Source organism: Tamandua tetradactyla, chromosome 2, assembly GCF_023851605.1.
Source record: "Tamandua tetradactyla isolate mTamTet1 chromosome 2, mTamTet1.pri, whole genome shotgun sequence".
NCBI lineage: Eukaryota > Metazoa > Chordata > Mammalia > Pilosa > Myrmecophagidae > Tamandua > Tamandua tetradactyla.
In genome coordinates, this window is record NC_135328.1 from 181313505 (window position 1) to 181323446 (window position 9942).

Sequence of the window (9942 nt, forward strand, 5' to 3'; positions counted from 1 at the left end):
ATCATCTTAGTGGTCCTTGAAGCCTCCTCACAGAACTTCACAATTTACTGAGTATTTTCCTGTGTATGTCCTCACATTGGCGGACTCTCCCAGCACTCCTGTGAAGGTGGTGTTATTGCTTCCATTAGGTAGAGGAGGAGGAGGAGGAGGAGGAAGAGGACAACACGTTGATGACGATGATGAGGACAGATACCTACTGCACACATGTCATGGACCTACCCTTATAGGAGTCTTGATTTGGAAGTGCCCTTCAAAGTCAATAGGTTCAGCTCCCCCTTTTTCTCCCTTTTTATAGCCAGGAAAAACGGACGCCCAGAAAAGGAAAGTCATTGCCCTAAATACGCATGTGTGAATTCCTCTTGTAACAGGAGGAGGCAGGTGATGAGGCATCTTTACATTGTGTAACAGGGTGGGGCGTGTGTGTGTGTGTGTGTGTGTGTGTGTGTGAGAGAGAGAGAGAGAGAGAGAGAGAGATCATCATGCATGGGAGGAAGATGGGGGACGGTTGGGTCCGGCAGCTCCAAAGAGACCAAAATGCCAAGACAGAACCTGAGTAGGCACAGGAGGTGGCTGGGTCCTGCTGAAAGAACATGGCAGTGAACCTGTATTCAACATCAGTGACCAGTGATAACCTAAGTTGACATGATGTGCTGGCTGCATCACCAAGTTTCTGCAGTTGAATTTCACAAAGATTGAAATTGTGCCCAGGGACTGCCTGTTATTAGTTTATAGACATGCTGTCCCCTGGCTCCACTGCCTTGAAGAAAGTGAAATTCCAAGCTGGATTAGAACATGAATACATCCAGAACTTCAAAATACTACCAGTAGGTTTTGAGAGAAATGGGTGTTGACAAAATAGTTCCTGTGGACAGATTAGTGAAAGGAAAGTTTCAGGGTAATTTTGAATTTGTTCAGTGGTTCAATAAGTTTTTTGAGGGTGGGCCACAGTGGCTCATCAGATAGAGCTCTCACCTGCCATGCTGGAGACCTGGGTTCGATTCCCAGTGCTTGCCCATGGAAAAAAAAAGAAGTTTTTTAACACAAACTTTGATGGAAAAGACTATCTATGATCCTGTATCTTGGCAAGTGGCTCCCTCCCTGTTGCTCCAGCTCTGGATAAACCAAAGAAACCAGTTCTAGCAGGGCAGCTCCACAGAAGCCCATTTCAACACAGTGAGGTGCTGCCAACTCCAAAGTCTGGCCCAGATGTGGTGACACCTGGAGTGGGCGATGGGAAGGATGAAGCTGCTGAAGTGATGCAACAGGTCAATGTATTGAAACTTGCCATTGAAGACTTGGAGAAGGAGAGAGATTTCTACTTTGGAAAACTAAGGAACATTGAATTGATTTGTCAGGAGAACAAGGGGGAAAACGACACTGTATTACAGAGGCTTCTGGACATACTCTATGCGAGAGCTGAACTAGAGAAACAAGCAAGGATGAAGATGCTGCCGCAGAGAATCAACATCTCCAGGCTCTTGCACCCCCTCACCCCCATGATAAAACCTTGTGCATAAGCATCTGCCCTGGTGCAGTTACAACCTTGCAGCGTTCTTAGGATAAGACCCTTTGCCCCAACGTTCCCCCTCCCGCGGTTACAATCTTGCAGAACTAAGGCAGTGTTTTCACCAGTGGAAGTTGGCCAAACTCCCAAGGACCCACCAGTGAGAAATTTGCCTAACTCTGCCCCCAACTCCCTTTAAAACCTCTACGCGAATCCAGGCAGGTGGGTGTTGCTTCCACCTTGGAGTGGAGCACAAAGGATATTAAGGAATGACGAACTAGACAGACGGGATCAGGGGGTCTGAAGCTCAGTGACAACAAGACAACTTTATTCTTAACTAGTTCCTGCTTATATACTGTAGGGTTCATGTGACAAAGAGCATGCATGCACCTGGTGAGAATACAGTGTGCTTACTATAAGATGACTGTAAAGAACCTGGGGCTTAGACAAAACAGACATTCTCTCTCTCCTAGACTGTTCTCCATTAAGCAAGTAACAACCTCCACAGATCATTACTGCCACCACTCTGATACCAGCTGTTCTCAACAAATTCTGCAGGTCTTGTTTTAACCCTTGCTCCTACATTTCCCCCTTTTTATTTTATTAGCCAAGGTGACTGTGCCTGTCTTAGGTTGCCCTTAACCTCTGAAGAAAGGGTCTTATCCATCATTGGCTGCCAGTCAAGCTCTTTGACTTTGATTCGGGAGGGAGCCAGGGGTTTTTACCAGGATTATACTGTTAGCGTGGCTTTACTTAGTGGTGTAGCTTGCTACTTTGAACATTTGTTCTTTAACACAGCTGAGGAGGAACAGAAACAGTATAAACAGCCCCAAACCTAAGCTTATAGTAGTCAAAAAGTGATGTAAATTTGTAAATTATACATTTGATCTTCAATATGAACCAATGCTATTTCTGTATCATTTAATCTATTATTAATTTGTTAATCAATATAAGATTGACTATGCCACAGTTCACTGGTATTTCTATGCCAGTCTCTAACTTAATTCTGTGTCTATATAGTTTCATGTATTGCAGTTCCATCAACCGCAGCAACAATGATAATACCAATGATTCCAATGACAGCTGCAACAATGAGTCCAGTTTGTGTCTTAGCCCTTTTTAGATATTCCTTTATCAAATGGGTTAGGATTTGTGTTTCTGAAGAAGATTGCCAAGATCTTGATATGTGCACCAGCAGCCAAATACCTCTTCTTCTTGCTGCTTTAATCGTCTTATTTCCTGTAACATAAATGCTTAGAGGCAAGTGAATAGAGAATAATTCTTGCAATTCTCAGGAAAACTTTCTATAAGTTTCTCTGACTAATGTTGTATTTATCGTCCCATGGATTTGGCACAAATCATCCTTTATGTATTAAACGCTGATTTAGCTTGCCTGTTCATATCATCTCAGTTATCTCTGAGTTAGAGATGAGTGGCTCCACAGGGGACGCATCTCTTACAATTCCATAGGAATCATTAATTATGATAACTACTTGATCCATATGATGTAACTGCCATCCATTCCAACTTTCTTTCCCACCTAATAGGCAAGTATCATTTGATTCTGCAGAGTTTAAAGAAGAATATGCATACAGGTAATTATGAGAATCATTCTTAAACTTAAACCATATTATTCGATTACTTATTGTTATACACGGTAATTTACTGCCTATGCATATGGGTCTTTCTCTAAAAATGGAAGACATAAATTTGACACCATTCTTCCCTCTTCCTTAAGTAGTTTTGGAAGCCTTGAATCTACTGGACCTGGGAATCCTAAACTAGTATTCAGATATATTAGTAAAGTTGGATCTGTCCATGTTAGGGCCTCCAGCAGAGGTGGGTTAGGAATATAAACCCAATAAGTATAATTATGTCCTATAATGTACATTACCCATTTAGTTATTTTCATCAGAGTCGACATGTCTGGGTTTTATTCTTTTCGAGGGAATCCAAACTGAGGTTCCATTATCTGTAATGATAAGAGCAAATCCTCTTCCCCACACCTTTATCGTGCCTGGTTTCCATAAATCATCCTTAACATCTTTCCAATAGATTGGCTGCAGCTGCAGTTCTGTTTGAGTCATATGATTTTTCTTTTCCAAATTACTAAAATGTTGCTCTGCAGAAGTCTGTGATGAATTATCATAAATGTTTGAAAAATTTAAAGTAAACAGTCCTTTTACTAATTGATCTTTTGGTGTACTTATTTTCACATCATCCTCCTGATCATCGTCTCCCCCTTTTGTTTCATGAGCATAGAATTTAGTGTCTGGTTTGCTCGTTCAATAATTCCTTGCCCAGAGGGATTATGTGGAATTCCTGTGATATGAGTAAAATGAAAAGTAGTACAAAATTTATGAAATTGCTTTCCTGTATAAGCAGGACCTTTGTCCGTTTTAATAGATTGAGGGCATCCCATAACAGCAAAAGCATTAAGTAAATGTGATCGAACAAGACAGAAACGTTCTCCAGATTGTGCAGTAGCCCAGATGAAATGAGAAAATGTGTCTATGATACCATGTACATATTGCATTTTACCAAAATGTGAAATATGAGTTACATCCATTTGCCACAATTCGTTTGCCTTTTGACCTCAAGGGAATTAACCCCTGATGCAAATGGGAGTGCACAGCCCTTTACTATTAATATGAGTTAATGTGTGAAATGTCGTGGAATCTTGAATTATCCCCACAAGATGAGCGACCAGAGGAACCATAACTGATTTAATGATTTTTGAATCTTTTCTGGAGCTATTTGCATCCCATATTGAGGTGAAATTTTTGTAATAATGTATCCCAACCTAAGTTATTTATTTACTGTCCTTTTTCCTTGCCTCAGGTTCATACTTCCGTATTTCTGTTTTGAAGATTTCTTCAGATCTTCTAACATAGTCTCCATGTCCTCATTTGTTTGTCCTTTCTCTACTTTAATTACTCCAAATATTCTCTCAATCTTTCTATCTTATTTTTTGAGAAATAGCTCCCTTTTTTGAAGAAGCTTTTTTAGCCTCTTTTTCCCAACTAGAGTTACCTTTTCACTGGCTATATTTCCTGACTCTGTCATCCCTATGTTATTAACTGGTTCCCTTTACTATTTTCTTCCTAACAACAAGAACCTAGTTTCTTTATTTTTCCTAAACTCCCTTTTGTTATTGCCTCATGTGGCCTCACTCTATTGTTATGGAAAAATGTTTTCAGCCAGAAATTTCTTCACTCCTTTTCCCTCAATGTCTCCCATTTGGGAGTCTGCTTTAGGCTCTTCTCTGCTTTATCCACAAAGCTTTTTCTTCAAAATACAAATAACTCTTGAATGTTATTAAAACATTATTTTGTAATGGTACCCTAACAATGATTTCAACACACAAACATAAAAACATACTCCTCCAGCCACTTATTATGATTATCTGTTAACTTGATGCTACAAGGGAAATGCCTACTTTACCAATATGGCTTACTTTACCAATATGACACAAGTTTTCTTCTTTTGGCTGGAGACATGTCCTTCTAACAGACTTTTCCTTGATTCCTTAATATTGTTTTGGAGTAATCTTCTTCTTTGTGCCCCACGTTGGGTGCCAAATGTTGCTTCCACGTTGGAGCAGAGTGCAAAGGGTATTAAGGAATGAGGAATGAGACAGACGAGACCAGGGGGTCTGAAGCTCAGTGACAACAGACAACTTTATTCTTAACTAGTTCCTGCTTATATACTGTAGGCTTCACGTGACAAAGAGCATGCATGCACCTGGCAAGAATACAGTGTTCTTACTTTAGGATGACCATAAAGAACCTGGGACTAAGACAAAACAAACATTCTCTCTCTCTCAGACTCTTCTCTATTAAGTCTCCATTAAGCAAATAACAATCTCCACAGATTATTACTGCCACCAATCTGATAACAGCTGTTCTCAACAAATTCTGGAGGTCTTATTTTAACTCTTGCTCCAACAGGCAGGAGTTGATTTCTTGAGTCAACTCTCCGTGCTGTCCCTCTGCTAATAAAACTTCCTTCCCCTACTGCCAGTGTCATGTCTCTGTCTCTACTGTGTGTCTCCGACCTCCGCCCAGGCTGGGACTTTCACTCTATGCCAAAGAGGAAGGCACTGTGATAACCTGATGAACCGGGCCCAGTGGAGTAACAAGAAGAGCATTAACTGCCTGGACCAGCAGAGCAACAGCTGGATTCTTCGCTTAAAAATCACACGCTTATATAATCTAAGAATGCCTAGAGTGTATAATGATAGTGACTAGATGTCTAAATTTTAAAAATGTTTTTCCATGAGGAAGAACAAAGGAATTTCATTACTGCAGGGTGTTGAAAACAGATGGTAATTAATGTTTAAAAATTTTGCCTTATGTGTGAGACTAGAGCAAGGAATGTTTACTTGGTACAAAATTTATATTTTGACTAGTGCATTTCCTAATATAACTTATGTAGACAGCTTAATTGAACACCATAAGTGCATGGAACCTTTGATAGGACATGAGATTTTGTTGGTTTGTCCAGAGTGATGCCTCAATAAATCCCAGAGTGATTTGTACAGTGAATAAAGGGGTATTTACAAAGTCCTCTTTGGGGAATGTTGAGAAAGGGGGGATATTTAACTTCCCCAAGTTGAATTCTTGATATTCTCACAAGCACTGTGGACAATCAAAGCTATAGGCTGAGCCCCCAATCTTGGGGTTTGTTCATATGAAACTTAACCCCACAAAGGATACATCAAGCCTACTTAAAGTTGGGCCTAAGAGTCACCTCCAAGAACCTCTTTTGTTGCTCAGATGTGGCCTCTCTCAACAGCCAATGCAACAAGCAAACTCACCACCCTCCCCCTGTCTATGTGGGACATGACTTCCAGGGGTGTGGCCCTTCCTGGCAATGTGGGACAGAAATCCTAGAATGAGCTGAGACTCAGTATCAGGGGATTGAGAAAACCTTCTCAACTAAAAGGGGGAAGAGTGAAATGAGACAAAGTGGAGTATCAATGACTGAGAGATTCCAACCAGAATTGAGAGGTTATCCTCAAGGTTGTTCTTGCACATTAAACAGATATCACCTTGTTAGTCAAAATGTGGTGGAGAGGCTGGAGGGAACTGCTTGAAAATGTGGAGCTATGTTCCAGTGGCCATGTTTCTAGAAGATGATTGTATAATGATATAGCTTTCATAGTGTGACTGTGTGATTGTGAAAACCTTGTGTCTGATGCTCCTTTTATCTGCCTTATTGACAGATGAGTAAAACTTATGGAACAAAGATGAATAATAGGGGGAACAAATGTTAAAATAAATTTAGAGTGAATTCCTGGTGATCGGTGGAAGGGTAGAGGGTATGGTATTTATGAATTTTTTTCTGTTTTCTTTTTATTTCTTTTTCTGAATAGATGCAAATGTTTCTAGAAATGATCATGATGATGAATATGCAAACTATGTGATGATATTGTGATTTACTGATTATATATGTAGAATGGAATGATCAAAAGTTACGAATGTTTGCATTTGTTTACTGTTTTTTTGGTATTTAAAAAAATTAAAAATTAACAAAAAAAATCATGCACTTAACTATAAAATACTCCCTTTTATTATTCTTAGAGGACTAACTTGTCTCTTTTCATAAGCAAAAAGAATCTCACTGGCGTTGGTGACCTCTGCTGATGGCTAGTCTGCATCAGCCCGTTCTGATGTGCAGGGCGTAGGCTCCTTTCTGGGGGGGAACAGGGCCCCCGGGGGGGGGGGGTGATGTTCTGGCATGCAGCATCGTGGCGGATCACAAGGATCTCGTCCATGATATGTCTTTCCAATTCCACGGGCTGCGGATGGTGACCTGCTCCAGTGACTAGAGCCTCAAGGTCTGGGATAAAAGTGAAAGTGGAGATTGGCATTGGACTGCTAATGGGAAAACACAGTGGATCTGTGTGGCATGTGACGTGGGCCCACCCTGAGTCTGGACAGGTTTTGACTTCCAATTCCTTTGATGGAACAGTGGCTGTTTGGGAAGAAATAGTAGGAGAATCGAATGATAAACTGTGAGGACAGTGTCACTGAGTATTGAATATCATTAATATAAACCAATTCTACAAAGAGAACAACTTCAGCGGCTAGCAGAACATGAGTTACCCGGATGTGACATTTGCTCCCCAAGCATATGGGTCTTTTGTTAGCAACCTGTTCAGCAGATGGTATCATGAGAATGTATGAGGCACCAGATGTTATGAACCTCAGTCAGTGGTCCCTGAAGCATGGCATGTCATGTAAGCTGAGCTGTAGTTGTATTTCCTGGAATTCTTCAAGCTCCCATGCCCATTCTCCCATGATAGCTGTAGGAAGTGATGGCAGTTGTCATGGTCAGGTTCATGTGTCAACTTGGCCAAGTTGTGGTATCTGTTTGTCTGGTGGGGCAAGTGCTGGCCTGTCTGTTGCAATTAGGACATTTCATAGAATTAGGTCATGATAATGTCAGCTGCATCCACAGTTGATTCCATTTGTAATCAGCCAAAGGGGAGTGTCTTCTGCAATGATTGATGCTTAATCTAATTACGGGGAACCTTTTAAGGAGGATTCAGAAGAGACAGGCTCTATTCCTGCTTAGGTGGCGAGTCTGTCCTGTGGAGTTCGTCCATCAGAATTGTCATTTTCACAGCCTTCCCTGTGAATTTGGACTCCACATTCCCACGGTTACGTGAGATGCTTTTATAAATTTTATATTTGTGAGTGTTTCCTGTTGATTCTGTTTCTCTAGAGAACCCTAACTAATACATCTTGACACCAAGAGTGATTCTTAAGAAACAGAATCTCAAAAATGGGTTTTTATGAATGGTTTTCTACTCTGACTGGACTCAAAGGCACTAAGGACTCTGATTCTCATAATCAGAATGCCACTCCTAATCTATGGAGTGTGTTGGAAAAAGAGATAGTCAAAATATCACCATTCAACTCTCCTAATGCTTAATTATATGAAGCCAGGCTCTGGGGGATAATGTTTTTGACACCTTCACAGAGTTTTGTAGAAATAAGACATATAGAGATGTTGGTTGGTTGTTGTTAGATACTCTGGCTACATTAAGGAGTGAAAGTGATGGGCTTAAGCCTTCAAATGAGAAGCTTAAGCACAATCTCACAGATGTAGATATTTCTATAAGTATCCTGAAGGAAAATCTTATTTCCTGTAGCCGTAGACTTGAGATCTCTGAAAATCAGACTCAGAATCTAATTGTTAGCATAGCAACTTTACAACATAAACTGAAATCTCAATGTTGCATGGTGTCTGCTGTTAAAGTGAGGGCATTGATTGAAAAGGAGTGGGACCCTGAAAAATGGGATGGTGGCATATGGATTGATAATGATGTCAGGGGTGAGGTTGAAACCCTAGATCATGCTGAGTCTTCTCTAGATAACCCTGTAATAGTTTGCCCTGAGGACATAACTGCTCCACCTCCAGCCTGCCTTGAGTAGTTGGCCACCCAACTTCCTCCTGAAGAGATTAGCTCTAGCTTGATTTGTCCTGTTTCACCAGAAGAAACTGCAAATGAAGGCCCTGAAGCAAATGGCTTGGAATATATTTCTAATTCTTTTAATGACCCTCTCTCACCACTCCTCATTTCTTCCAGACCTATAACTAGACTAAAGTCCCAACAGGCCCTTAAAGGTTATACTCCAAAAGAACTCCATGATTTTTCCAATCTATATAGACAGAAATCAGGGAAATATGTGTGGCAATGGATTTAAGGGTGAGGGATAATGGTGGGAGGAATATAAGGCTGGATCAGGCTGAATTTATTGATATGGGCTCACTAAGCAGAGATTTTGCATTCAATGTTATAGCTCGAGGGGTTAGAAAAGGTATTAACAGTTTGTTTGGATGGTTGGGTGAAACATGGATCAAAAGGTGGCCAACATTACCTGAGGTTGAAATGCCAGAACTTCCCTGGTATAGTGTAGATGAAGGAATCCAGAGGCTTAGAGAGATTGGAATGTTAGAGTGGATTTATCATGCAAAGCCTGCTCTTACACCCCAGGAATGTCTGGAGGATGCACATTTTACTAGAACAGTGAGAAATGAATTTGTGAGACTAGCACCATCATCCCTGAAGAGCTCTGTGGTTGCACTTCTCTGTAGGTCAGACATTACAGTAGGAACTGCTGTCACTGAACTGGAATCCTTAAACACAATGGGGATGATGGGATCCTGAGTTGGCAGAAGTCAAGTAACAGCACTTAATTGCCAAAGACAGAGTAAACGTGGCTATTATAGTAGACAGCAAACTCAAAGCAGACGTCAAAATTATATGACTCACAGATTTTTGTGGCATTGGCTAGTAAATCATGGGGTACCTAGAAATACAATAGAAGAGCAGTCTACTAAATTCTTGTTTGAGCTGTATAAACAAAAGAGTTCTAGGTCAAGTGAACAGAAGTCTAACCTGAATTACAAAAACACAGAGTCAT

At 40.7% G+C, this 9942-nt stretch overlaps 2 pseudogenes; both read left to right on the top strand.

The window, feature by feature from the left end:
• Positions 1-590: 590 nt before the first annotated feature.
• LOC143658053 (microtubule-associated protein RP/EB family member 1 pseudogene) lies at positions 591-1517 on the top strand (annotated as a pseudogene).
• A 4102-nt stretch (positions 1518-5619) lies between these two features.
• Positions 5620-8250, top strand: LOC143658065 (nucleoporin SEH1-like; annotated as a pseudogene).
• Positions 8251-9942: the final 1692 nt, after the last annotated feature.